Source organism: Protopterus annectens, chromosome 8.part0 (genome assembly GCF_019279795.1).
Source record: "Protopterus annectens isolate FY-2018-M chromosome 8.part0, PAN1.0, whole genome shotgun sequence".
Classification (NCBI taxonomy): domain Eukaryota; kingdom Metazoa; phylum Chordata; order Ceratodontiformes; family Protopteridae; genus Protopterus; species Protopterus annectens.
Genome location: NC_056741.1, coordinates 1,153,335,948 through 1,153,349,957, shown reverse-complemented (window position 1 = coordinate 1,153,349,957; position 14,010 = coordinate 1,153,335,948). Strand labels below are relative to the sequence as shown.

The 14,010-nt window shown below is 44.0% G+C and overlaps 1 long non-coding RNA gene across 1 annotated transcript in view; it reads right to left on the bottom strand.

Moving 5' to 3' along the window:
• LOC122809281 overlaps positions 1–13,796 on the bottom strand; it is a 38,566-nt gene extending 24,770 nt beyond the window's left edge. The window contains exons 1-2 of the long non-coding RNA XR_006365886.1: positions 13,757–13,796; positions 12,539–12,731 (exon numbers count right to left, since the gene is read on the bottom strand). This is a non-coding gene — a long non-coding RNA (uncharacterized LOC122809281). The remainder of the gene's footprint in view (positions 1–12,538; positions 12,732–13,756) is intronic.
• Positions 13,797–14,010: the final 214 nt, after the last annotated feature.

The window sequence follows — 14,010 nt, the reverse complement described above, 5'->3', positions numbered from 1 at the left end:
TTAAGTTGTACTTTAGAAATAAGAACTTCTGCATTACTGTCTTTAGGTGTGTTATAAGGTAGAAACCGGCAAACCCAGAGCCCTGGGATGAAAGGATATAAATAGTCTATCAGTTTTCCTGATGGATTCTAGCTGGATGTGCACATCTAAATAATGCAAAACTCTCTCACTAGGAGACTGTGAAGATGGGAAAACAAGTAGGCAATTGGATAGTTTGATTTAAGGAGAGATCATTGACCACTTTAGGCATAAAAGAAGGATTGGTTCTCAATTAAGCCATTAATGCCTGACCTCAGAAACCCTTCTGGCAGAAGTAATGGCTACCAGAAGCACTGTTTTCAAAGAACAAAACTTTAGAGAAGCAGAGGCCACTGTTTCAAAAGGGGCCAGAGTCAATTTCTCCAGGACAAAATTAAGATCCCAAGTAGAAGGAACTGTTTTCCTGGGAGGATTCAAATGTAGGACGCCTTTTAAGAAGAGTTTAACCTCAAGCCTGGAAGCTAATGCAGGAGTTAAAGACAGGCAAGCAAGACAAGGCAGAACAGTGGACCTTAGAGGAATAAGAAAGACCACTGTTAAGCAACTCACACAGGTAAGATAACACCAAAAGGAATATCCGCCAAAAAGGGGTCCTTTTTGGCATCAGATAGAAAATGTTGTCCACTTAGAAATGTAAGACTTCCTAGTATTGGGTTTCCTGCCCTACTGCAAAACCCAAAGCAGATCCTTAGAGAAAAGGTGCCTAAAAGGAATCAAAAGTTGATCACCCATAAGGTCAAGTGAAGAGTTGACAGCTGTGGGTGAATCAGAGATCCCTTGTCCTGAGTGAGTAGGTCCATCCGGTGAGGTAACTTGTAGTGATGGCCCTTGGCTAACTGCAGAAGAGGAAACCAATGCTGTCTTGGCCAAAAGGGAGTCACTAACAAGATTTTTGGTTTGTTCTGTATAATTTTTAAAAGGGAAGGGGGAAATGCATAAAGAAACATCCCCTTCTGTGAAAATGATAGGGCTTCCACCTTCCAAGTCTGAGGGTGAGGGACCCTGGCACAGTATGGAAAATGTCTGTTCTGAGGGGGGCCAAATAGATCCATCTCTGGAGCACCCTACCAGTGAACTAGATTCTGGAACACATCCCTGTGAAGCATCCACTCGTGGGATTGTGTCATGGATCTGCTTAATGCATCTGTCACAGAGTTCTGAGCAGAAGGAAAGTACACTTTATGCAGTGAGACTTTGTACTGAATAGCCAACCCCCATGCTTTGATGGCTAAGTGACAATGAAAAGATAAGATTTTGTGTCCCCCTGCTTGTTTATGTACCAAAGGACTGTAGTACTATCTGTGAGAATCTTGAGGGGTCCTGCTAGAAACACAGGGTGAAAGGTCTGTAAAGCAAGAATCAGTGCCCTCATTTCCTTGATATTGATGTGTTCTTTCCCCTGAGAGGGGGACCCAAAGGCACTGAACCTTTGTGGAAACAAAGGATGCTACCCATCCTAAATCTGAGGCATCTGTATAAAGTTCCTGTACTGGTTGAAGAATGTTAAGGGGTAACCTAGGATTCACAGTAAAGCTCTGCTTTCAAGCAGGGAAGAGGAATAACAGTCTCCAACAGAGAGCATGTTGGGACCAGACTGTTTTCAGAAACCAATGGAACTTCCTTATGGGAAGTTTTGCAAAGGGCAACATGGGAACTGTAGAGGCATGAACTCAAGAAGTCTCAGGAACTCCCAGGCAGTGATGGAGGAAAGAGTTACAAGAGATTCCATAAAAGCAATGAGTGATACTATTTCTTCCTTCAGAGAAAGCTCCATCATCAAATCTGTCCTGAACCTACAGCCTAGAAAAATGAGATGGGTGACAGTAATTTTTTTGAAATTTATTATGAACCCCAAGCCTTGAGGAACAGCTAGCTTTAGGTGTTGAAGCAGAAGACCTGTACTTCTGGCCAGAAAAAGGAGGTTGTCCAGGTAAGGGTAAACTTGAAGACCTTTTAAACTAAGGTTGGCAATAGCTAGGGCCAGACACTTTTTGAAGACCCTTGGAGCAGTTGAAAGACAAAAAGCCGAGGCACAGAACTGAAAATGCCAGGAACCCACTGAGAAACTTAAGAATTTCCTGAAGTGATGGTGAATAGGAATATGCAGATAACTTCACTGGATCTCAAGGATGCCTAAGAAGGCTTGAGGAGGAAAAAGACGGAGAATAGACTGTAGGAATAGCATCCTGAAAAAGGCACCACCAGGAAGGTATTCAACTTTGAGAGGTCTAAAATGCGTCTACAAGGACCATCGTTTCTTGGAACCAGGAGCATCCTGGAGTAAATGCCCTGTATATGCTGACTTAAAGGGAGAGGTTGAATGATGCCTTGGAGAGAAAGCTGAGCTAGCAGCTGAGGAAACAGATGCAGTTGATATGAGGGAGGCTGAAGAATCCCCTGAAAGGGGGGGGAAGAGACTTCCAAGTCATAAAGTAGCAGTTTTTTATGGATATCACCCAGGAATCCTGAGTGATCTCCTTCCAGGCTGAAAGGGAAAGAGAAAGTCGAAGAGACAGAGGAGTATGATTAGGAAGTTAGGGCTGGATATCACACAGAGCCTTGTCTGGACTAAAAGGGCTGCTGGGGAGATGGAACAGAAGTCACAGTTTTAGACTGAGGAGGGTCTCCTAGCAGATTTACATGCCCTAGAACCAGAGGGAGCAGAAGAAGAAGACCTAGAAGATTTCCTAATAAAAGGAGATTTAACAGGGAAGTTCCTATGAAATTTTGGAACAGGAGAAACTAGCAGTTGGTTTAAGTCCTGGAACTCCTTACCTTTTTCCTTCAGAGTCTTAAAAAGTTCTGCAGCAGCCTTACCAAAAAGAGCAGAATTATTCAAGGGAGCATCAAGCAATTTTGCCTTGATGTCATCTGGGAGAGCCTGTAGACGCAGCCAAGAGCATCTCCTAAGAGCAGAGAAGTGGACGCTGCAGCCCTGGAGGAAGCTTCTACAGCATCATAGTTGCATTTAATGGAATGCCTAGTAACCTGTGAAGATGCAGTCAATAAAGAAAGAGATAAGGACTTAGCTTCTGAGTGAAAAAGCTGGTAAAGAGCCTGAGAAGCTTGGAAGAGCAAAGCTAGAGAATATCTAGACATGTGAGTCTGGTAATTAATACCTCTGATAGCCAGGGTGGAAGAGGTATAAAACTTCTTTATTAACCTTTCCAAAGTTTTACTTTCCCTATCTGAGGAGAGTAATTTAGTGGAAGGGACAACACGAGAAGATTTATCTGAGGTGACAGAAACCACAGCTGGGTCAGCTGAGGGACACTTAAAAAGAAATTTGCAATCCTCAGGAACCTTATAAAAACAGTCAGGTCTTTTAGGAGCTGAAGCCTGTGAGTCTGGGGTCTTGGAGGTATATGCAAAGGCATCTAGGATGGCTGGAAGCACTGGAGGAATAGCTGCAGGTGCCTCCAACTGAAGCAGGTCGTAATATCTGTTTTGTTCATCTGTGATTTGGGAAGAGTCCCACTTAAAGAATTCCCTCATCTTACTGTTTCTCCAAAAGAGAGTTCTTCCATGGATGAGTCACCACCACGAGACTCTTCCTCTGGGGAAGCATAGTCCAATGGGAAAGGAACCTGAGTGGAATAAGCTAGAGAGTCTTCATCGGAGGAAGACCCATCAGAATCAGATTCCTAGGCTGGAAGAGCAGAGAATGACTCCTGGGAACCGACGGCAGCACAGGGGAAGAGAAGGTAGGATCAGAAATAGGAGAAGTTGAGGTTGTAGGTTCAAGGGCCATCAAGGCCTTGAAAAGACCTTGAAAAGACCTTGAGAAAAAACTTCCCAGTCTGATGTAGGAGTACTAGGCACTGTGGAATATTTAGTTTTTTTTCTTTTTGGCAGGTTTCTCTAGGACAGGACCAAGGCCAGAAGTAGGCCTAACACCCGGAGCTTGTTTTTGCAAAGAAAACAGGTTCCCAGAGTCCTCCAAAATAAGTATCTGTGGTTCCCCCAAATCGTCCAAACCAGATGTCTACATAGCCTCAGATGTGCTCGGATCACAACTCCTGATGGCCTACAATGCGGTTTCTGTCAGACAGACAGACCCTACCTCCGACCGTACCACCGAGTTTTCACCAACCTCAAAGGGTATGTCTGAGAGAGAAGGTGTAGCTCTAGAGGATTTGGGCCTAGTTTGTTTTCCTACCTTCCTCTTCAAGGACAGCTCAGAGAAACTCACAGAACTCTCCATCGATTCTCTAGCCAAATGCTTAAGCCTTTGGTTTTCTAGATAGAGGTTCAAGGCAGACAGACGACTACGTAAAGTCTTAGGGACCAAGGCCTAACGGAACAGGACTGATCATCGTGGGTAGGCCCTTAGCAAAAGAGCTCGTGACTATTCTTAAGTGGAATTTGCCTCCCACACCTACACTTGCCCTTTCTGGATGACATTAACAATAACAAAAGGTAGAAGCAACCAAATAAATCTCCAACAGGGTACTTATCAGAAGCTGAAGAATAAAATGCAGTTTCCAACAGCAGACCTAATGTACGAGTCAACCTTTACGAACAGCAGTGAAAAAGTTATGAGGATTGTATGTGTAGACGTTCCTTTTATGGATGACATTCCCTGAGCTTTTGTATACAAGCCAGAAATCAGGTTGAGTAGCGGAATACTCCCATATGTAAAGAATACTGCAACATTGAATAGGACATCAGCAAGTATGACCAGAGTTTTTTCAGGTTCACTGCCTGGATAAGGCAGTCATCCAAATAAGAGTAAATTTAGACCCCTTTTGTTGGGCAGAAGGTTATCAGTGGAACTAGGCATTTTGTGAAGACCCTGGGAGCAGCAGACAAGCCAAAGGGCACAGCACAGAATTGGCAGTGCCTGGTACCTGCTTTGAAGCACAAGAAGTTTCTGTGCGATTACTCTATGGGAATATGCAGGTATGAGTCTTAAATCTAGGGTAACCGTGAAAGCATTTGGAGAGATCAAGGGCAGAGTTTTTGAAGGGTTAGTATCTTGGATTTTGGAATGTGTAGGAATTGGTGGAGTCCTGGCAGGTCCAGTATTGGCCACCAAGTGCCTTCTTTTCCAGGTACCAGATGTCTCTGGAGTAAAATCCTCTTCCTTTTAAATATTCTGGTACTGGTCCCATTGCGCCCTAAGTGCATAGTAAATAAATAAATAAATAAATAGGCACCTCACTTAATACCGAAGATCCGGCGGCAGGCCTAACAAAGACCTCGGTATCTGGTCTAGGCTGCCTGTCTTTGTCCTTTCGTTTTTTTAAGCATAGCTGTTGTCGGAGGTTCCGACGACATAATGTAGTTGAATTTTCTGCCAAAATAATGTCGGGCGGTGTCAGCCCGACGCTTAATAGTGCGTTTATTGAACCTGGCGCAAAACTGACAACCAGAAAAGTCGTGGTCTGGGCCTAGGCAAGGAATACAATAAGAATGAAAATCCTTATGAGGTATTTGCTTCCCACAAGAAATGCAATTATTAACTTTGTCTGACATCGGTCTGAGGCAAGAAAAGTTTCCCCAACGGGGTAATTAGCTTTGTAGAAGACTTCGGCTGAAATTCTGTTCGAAAATCTCAGGAGCTGGCCGACCGGCACTTGTGAACTGCTTCTGCTTAGGGCACCGCATGGCAAGAAAGACTGAAGAAAATGGCGTCGGCTGCCTCTTTTATACCCCTGCCGCACTGACGTCAGGAAGAAGCGACGACAATCGACGCCGGACCAAGGCTTTGGAATTCAGGCCGACTGCGGGACCGCCTGACGGCAGGATATCCCAAGTGTGATGACTGCAGCAGCATAGCACGATGAACATCATACATTAAGGAGTTTCACATTTTACAACATCTGTAACATTTCCGTCTCTTCTATTTTCCCCATTTCTGCTTTACCTAGTAAGCCAAAGACTGCTGACTCATCAAAAGGGGGGCACTAAAAAAAGTTGTTTTCGTATTCAATGCAAAACCTGTGCAACTCAGCCAGGAGTAAATACAAATAGCCTATTCAGCATCTCCTGCTTGCTCTCTCTGTGCACCATCCTTAGGATTATGAAGAAAAAAAGTATGATGAGATTAGAAGTGGACAACACGGCCTCCTTGGACTACATGAAAAGAGACATTGAGGAGCTCTCTGATTATGTAGCCCAGGCAGGTATGACCCTGACCTTGAGCAGTATCCTACCTTCACCAAGAATGATGCCACAATACAGAGATAAGATGATCAGCTTTAACAATTGGCTTAAACTCTGGTGTCATTCAAAGGGGATCCAATGTCTGTCTGCCTGGGATGACATGCTGGACAAGCCAGGCTGCGGCGGAAAGGCCGGCTTGCACCTGTCACCCCTGGGATTGCGCATATTGGCAAAGGCTCCTGCCACCCCCATAGTGCCTTTTTTACGCAAGGCTCATATTCTAGACCTACCACCCTAGAACACAAAAAAAAAAAACTAAGGGTAATGCTGCTCAATGCCAGAAGTCTTAATCTCAAAATGCACGCACTCGAGGCCCTTTCTCAGTATGGAGAACATCGATGTCTGTGCGGTGACAGAAACCTGGTTCAAGGCTCCTGAGAGCACCCCAGCACTATCAGGTTTTACCTCTTATCATGCGTTCAGGCCCCAAAATCCGGACAATACCAAGAAAGGAGGGGGGGTATCCATATTCATCAAAGACACCCACACCTCAAGACTGGTGGCAACGCACGACGCATCGGAGACCATCCAGGTGCAATTAACCATAGGCAAGACTGCTCTGCAAATTGTAGCATGTTACAGGCCACCCTCACAAACTCAGGAACCTCACATGGCCTTCCTGAAAACACTAGAGGGGATAAATGTATCACCAAACACCATCATACTAGGTGACTTCAATTACCCTAATATAGACTGGGAACACTACTCAAGCCCAAACACTCCTGCACCAAAAGTTCCTGGAATTCATAAACTCAAATGCCATGGAACAACTAGTCACCATCCCCACAAGAGGAGAAAACATACTTGCTCTCATCATCACGAACATGGGAGCACAATGTTCAACACCAGAAGTATACCCCTCACTGGTGAGATCAGATCACAAACTAATCTCGCTGGAGGTCCTCATCCCACCCCTCATCCCACCCCCACCTGAAATAAAAAAGACCACAGTAAAGAACTTCTCGAAAGCCGACTTCACACTTCTAAAGACTAGTGTGGTCTCCTTTAAGGCCCCGAGCAGCGGAAAACAGTACTCAAGCCGCTGAATCACTTACAAATGCCTTCTACCAGCACCTGCAGGACTGCATGGATAAGGCAATCCCAAGCAAAACAAAGACTCTTTGTACCAAAGGCAAGCGTCCAGTCTGGTGGACCCCAGCCATAAACAAACTCTACAACAAAAGGAGGAAGCTACTACAAGATAGAGCAAAATCCTTAAAAGGTAAGACACCCTTGATCACTATAAGTAAAAACTAAGAGCTCTCATAAAATCATCCAAAGCAAATTTTGAGAGAAAAATAGCTAAAGACTCAAAAGACAATCATAAGGCCTTCTTTAGCTATGTTAGAAACCTGGGAGGAACCTCCCAGATATGCTCAGAACTAGTTCAAAATGATGTGAAGATTACTGATCCTACAGACATTGCCAACATACTGGCTGACAGGTTCAGTGCAAACTTCTCCCTCCCCCAAAGGAGAGATATCTATACCAAGCGATTGCAGCCCCCCAAACATCTCCAACGCCCAAGTGAGAACTGCTCTCTCCAAAGCAAAAATCACAGCATCCATGGGACCTGATGGTGTCCCCGGCTGTGTGCTCCACGAACTCAACGAGAATTAAACCCACAGCTAGGACAGCTGTTTAATCATAGTCTTACCTCTGGATACGCACCCAGGGTGGCGCACTGCAACTGTGGTCCCACTTCACAAAGCGGTGCCTCCACCGACCCTGAAATTACCGCCCATTAGCTTGACAAGCCTTATCTGCAAAGCCATGGAGGATCATAATGGACCTCATAAATAAAGACATAGGAATTTGCAGACTTTGGATCCATCCCAGTTTGGCTTTGTCAAAGGCAGATCATGCCTTCTAAACTTGGTTGACTTTTTCGAAACAGTCACCAAAGCCATTGATGAGGGAAAGGCAGTCCATACAGCCTACCTCGATCTGGCGAAGGCCTTCGATACAATACCCCACTCGGGTATCATTGAAAACTCATCAGCTTAAATGTTAACCCATACATCACAAGATGGGTTGCAAACTGGCTGAGTGACAGAACCCACAGGGTCAGAGTTGCTGGCGCCATGTCAGACTCAAAGCCTGTCACAAGTGGTGTACCACAGGGCTCAGTCCTGGGCCCACTCTTGTTTGGCATCTACTTTTCCAAGTACAAGCAAACACAGGAGGGTTATGGCTGACAAAGTTTGCAGATGACTGCAAACTGGGCCATAGTGGAAAACACATCTGACACAGATATCCTTCAGAAGGGTCACACAGAAACGGATAACTGGTGCCAGAGCCATGGCCTAAAGTTAAATGCCAAAAATGCATAGTCATACCCTTCGGAAAAACAAGGTTACCCCGAGCTACCAAATAGGTGGCAATCCACTGAGCATAGAAGAAGTTATCAGGGACCTGGGGGACCCAGGTTGATAGTAGTCTGTCATTTGACACCCATGTAGCTAAAGTAGTTAGGAAGACCTTCTACATTGCCCACCTTATCATGAAGGGATTCTCATCTAGATCAAGGGAGGTCATAGTCTCCCTATACTCATCACTCATCAGACCAATGATTGAGTACAATGCCCCATTCGGAATGTATCTGACCCGACACTTGCAGCAGCTGGAGAGGCCACAAAGTTCCTCACCAAAAGGATAAAGGGTCTCAAACATCTGTCTATGCTGCCCGACTGAAAGAACTCCAGCTCTTCAGTCGCCAGCTGCTCAGAGGTGACCTTTGCCTAACATACAAGGCCATGTCAAACCCAGATTTGATGAATATGCTTCACCTCAAAAATCTAGATCCGATCCGCCAGAGGCGAGACTTAAACCTTAACACGGCTATTAATAGGACGCTGGAGGGATAGATTCATCACCCAAAGACTCTATGCTGTGGAATAAAATCCCGGTATATGTGAGGCAGAGCACCTCGCTGGCCTTGTTCAAGAGAAATCTTGACCAATGGATGGGAGATCGCAGATATACCCCAGGGATTACCTCAGTGTCACTGCTCAACAGAGGCACAGCAAAATAATGGGTATAGTTCCCCATACTAAAGGGGTGCAAAGCCAGGAGTAAATACAAATAGCCTATAGCATCTCCTGCTTGCTCTCTCTGGGCAGATAGCCTAGTATGAACCTATGAACCTATGAACATCTGACACTGCAACCTAAACTTCAAGTCTCCATCTGGCAGCCTGGCAACACAGCCGGTAGTGAATGGTTTATTTTGGCAGCCAGGTTTCACAATGAGAACAATATGATCTTCCATGCTATCCTAGACACCAGTCACAGCATCTCTGACTGCAGGAACCTTCAAGGAAGAAGGATGGGTGTTCTGGAAAGTTTCCTGCAGCATGCGCTGATGAGAGATTGTTGGGCAGTAGGTCATCTTTTTTGCCTTTTCATATCTGGAACTTTCTAGAAATTGGGGTCATTACGAGAGATGTTGAAAGAAGCAATACCCTCATCCTTACTTACCTGTAGCATGGGCAACTCCTAAGAAATTTCTACGCAGCTACCTCCACTTACACTTCTACTTCCCAACAGGCAATGGAGGAGACTGGTCAAAAGACTATGTACATGACTGTACTGCACCAGACCTACAGCAGAAAACTTGAGGGGCACCAACCCTTTGACCAAATCAGAATGGTGGGTACCTGAAGTGCCAGACAAAGAAATGTCTCACATGGAGAGTCTCCATGCTCAGAGAATGGAAAAGACAGTGGTGGCTGCAATACTGTCAGTGAAACTGACAGCATTTCTTGGGGCTGGGGTATTAACTCTGCTGATACCGACAGCCTAACCCAGACTGCTGAAGTCAAAGCCCTGATTACCTAACAAGAGTAGCACTGTGGTACTGACACAGAAGGTTGGAAGGCTGACCAAGTGACATCAGTAGGACTGACACGGACAACAATGCACTAAGTCCAAGCCCTGGAGCTAAAGGCTGCCCAGATACCAGCAATATCAAATCTGTTAATGCCAGCAGAAGAATCAATGTCAAGGGGTCTGACATCAATGACCAACAGCATGTGAACACATGAGGCACCCACAGTTCTAGCGAGATCAATGAAAGTGCCTCCAGGTCAATATTCAGCCACACTGGCACCAAAGCCTGAATGTGTCCTGGGTAGGAAAATTGAAAATCAGTAATGAGAAACTTGGCAAGAAAAAAGGGCCTTACAGCGATATCGGAGGAAGGAGAGCCTAGAAACATCCTTTGCTGCACCTTGATAAATGCCTCATCATCTTCTGGCAATCAAGCTCGATGGGTGCAGAAATAATCTGTTGAGGCCTATATGATCTTGCAAAAGAGAGCCTGTCACTTTACTGTAACAAGAAAAAAAAAGTAATGAACTTTTCTTACTTCAGCATCAGACAATGATGGCACACTAAGTCCTGGTAAGACTTCTGGGGGAAATGTCCAGAAACAACAGAAACTGACAGCTTAGGAAAATCTGAAGATCGCTGAGTGGAAGACAAACTGCAGTAAAAAAAACATTTGGCAAAACCAAAAACAAAGTAATTTCAATAAGCGAGAACTAAATAAATGCCGAACAGGAAACAGTGATTCCAATACAAAGAACAAAAATATCAAGTTTGCAGCCAAGAAACTTTTTTTTTTAAATACTAACATGACCCTAAACAAAAATAAAAAATAAAACCAGACCTCTAAAGTAATAACAGCAAAAAAAGTTAGAAAAGGAAAATGCCAAGAGGGTAAGGGGTAAGATAAGAAAAGGACCCATAATAAGTAGGACAAAAACAGATGGGGTTGACGTGGCTGCTGGTTATTTGAGAAAAACAGATAAAGACAAATAAAAGAAAATACAAAAGGCATTGAAATAAGGAGTTTTCTCATAAAAAAACTGAAGAGTGATATCTGTAGCCTACTGCCATTTCTATGATGTGACCTAATGTTACTTTTATGATTATGCTTTAAAAGTGACAAAAACAGATCTGGAGAAGATGTTTGCTTGCAAAGTATTACTGCTAAAAGAAAGAGCAAGCAGCCTGGGAAAGATGTCAAGCTGAGTAAAGGCCTCTGGCTACTCTCCTGATTGCTAATGTGGACTAGCCTCATCTCAGATGTCTGTTATATACACACCCACAGGATAAGCCATGAAGGATACCTCTACTGGTCTCCCTATCTAAAAAGACAGAGGATAAGTGAAGGTTTCAGACCCTTCCCTACCTGAGGACAAACTCAGCATCTGCAAATGGTGGGGATGGGAGTGGGAAGCCAAACTGGATAGCAAACATACCTCAAGGAGATTCAGGCCTTAGCATGCTCTCTGTCTGCTTGCCCTTGTTGCAACAATGCTCGGATTTATGATGTCTGCCACACAGTGAACAGCCCAACACGGCTGTCACTTCTGCATGCAAAGCAGGACAACGGCTTCTCTATTCTGTACCATCAACAAAATCGGCTGTCACAGTTATCTACGCTATGCCTCCATACCAAATCTGCAAAGGCACAAATGGTTTGAGTCCTGCATAGGCAATATAACCGCTACACTGGCACTTACCAAAAACAAAAGACTATGGCCTGAATACTGCATGTGACAGGGGGGGGGGGTCTTAGATGATGCCTTACTTAACCAGCCAAAATATTACATCACACTTTGTATCTTTTTAAGCAAGCTGATTTTTCTAAAGGATGAATACTCCAAAGTGTTGCCAGTGGAAAAGATTATTACAAATGAGGACACATCAAGGGAAGTCCTTGAAGTAATGTTACAAGTTATAGATTAAAGACAAAAAATAAAGGGCATTTTAAGAACTAATAAAATAATCTGCATCGATAATTACAGAATTTCCTGAGCATTAAAGTTTAAAAACCAAGTCTCAACTGCCTTGGTGGTGGGACACTGATCTAAGCTAAAGATCTCATTACAAACAGCAAACAGTGTACTACCAAATTATCCCTTACTGCAAATTCTACCACCATGCATTCCCTCAAAAAAAAAGAAAATGGCCACAGGCAAACCATTCAATAAAATGCAGAAAAAATATGGTGCCAAGACAAGTGATCATTTGATTATACATACTCACATTGTTTTGCAGACCAGCATAAATCCCAGTAATATCAAACATGTTTAAAAAGCAATACGTGTCTACTTCTCTAGTCCGTCCATGTCATCTTGACATTTTCTTTCACAAAATAAGCACAGTAAATGCAAAACTCAAACCATTAAGGCCAGGTGGAGTAACCACACCAACTGCATTTCTGACCATAACCTCATGGCAACTCTCTGGGTGCTGACAAGAAGTATCGTTTCTGTCCACCTCCCCACAGCCAACCGCAACAATCAGATCAAAATACTTACTAGATGGTTAAACAGGAGGTGAAAGATGAGGAATGGGAGCACCTGATGGTACTGGTGAAGGCTGAGTTTCAGATGTCTGCACAGCAGGCTGATTACCCACAATGGACAGTCTCTGTAAACGTGACCATCGCTTCTCCTCCAACTCCTTCTGAATTTTGTAAATCTTCTCTGCTAACAAGTGATAATATTCAACCTGCAGTAAAAGAACATGCCCATTACCATCTACCAAGCACAGAAATACAGAATAAAGTACTCAATGTAACAGCTGATTGGCAAGAATGTGTTTTGCACTGGGCAACTGCTAGGTTGTGTTGCATGTTTCAGAGACATCTTGCTACAGGATTATCTAAATGAAACTGTGGAACTTACGGAAAAGCTTCAGCCTCGTAGCAAAGCAGGCCTGTCAATAACAGGTAGCTGTTTCCTTGAGAAATGTCCCCATCCTGTACCCACTGCATGCACAGCCCTGAACCAACTGCCAAAATACACAAGGACACTACCAGGAAGACAGATCATCATCCGTCATCACTTATCCCCATGGACAATGAGTATGACCAGCTAGGAAATACTACAATTAAAAAAAAAAAAATCCAGTCCACTTCCACTACTGGGGAGGATTCCAGCAAGCATATAAGAACTCACTTGGAGCACACACCACGACTGTGCTCAGCAGTTCAACCACCATATACTAAGGACAACCTGAATAACACAGACACACAGCATTAAGTACAGGAAAATGCAAGCACTTATTCTAAGGAGGCTGTCCAAACCACAGGGGGGGGGATAAGCACCCACTGCAGAAAGCTTTATTATAATGTAAACAAGTTATTTTTTCTCTTATTTTGATCCATCATACCATTTATATTCCACATTACTAGACCAAACCATTTAAGTTATCACACTAATATGTTCCAACCAGGTTACAGCAACCACACCTTTAAGACAGTACTGTGAGAATTCAACCTGACAGTAGAAGTTCTAGAAGGGTCATTACTGTAATAGCAATGACATCAAATGGAAATCAGCAGTACACTGTCTGTCATCACCCCAACTCCCAGAGCTCTGCATATGTTAGGTATAGGCTAACATCCCCAAACCCATAAAAGTGCTCGGACATTCTGAATAAAAAGGGATGACTAAGTTTATACCATTATCAGTTCTTTTTTTTGTCAGCAACCTCAAGGAATACGTATCGCTGAGAAAAAACACAGGACTTACTGTGCTTGAAGCTCGATTTGCCCTTCCAGAGCCATGTTCCAAAGTGACATGGCCAGCCTGCACAGGGGGTATGAATGTGTTCCTCCTTGTTTGTTTATGTACCACATTACTGTGGTGCTGTCTGTTCTTATCAATAATTGCCCTGGATGCAGGAGGTCCTTGAAAGCTATAATTGCATTTATCACTGCTAGCATTTCCTTTTGATTGATGTGAAGGTGCTTTTCCTTTTGGGACCATTTGCCCTGAATGCACCT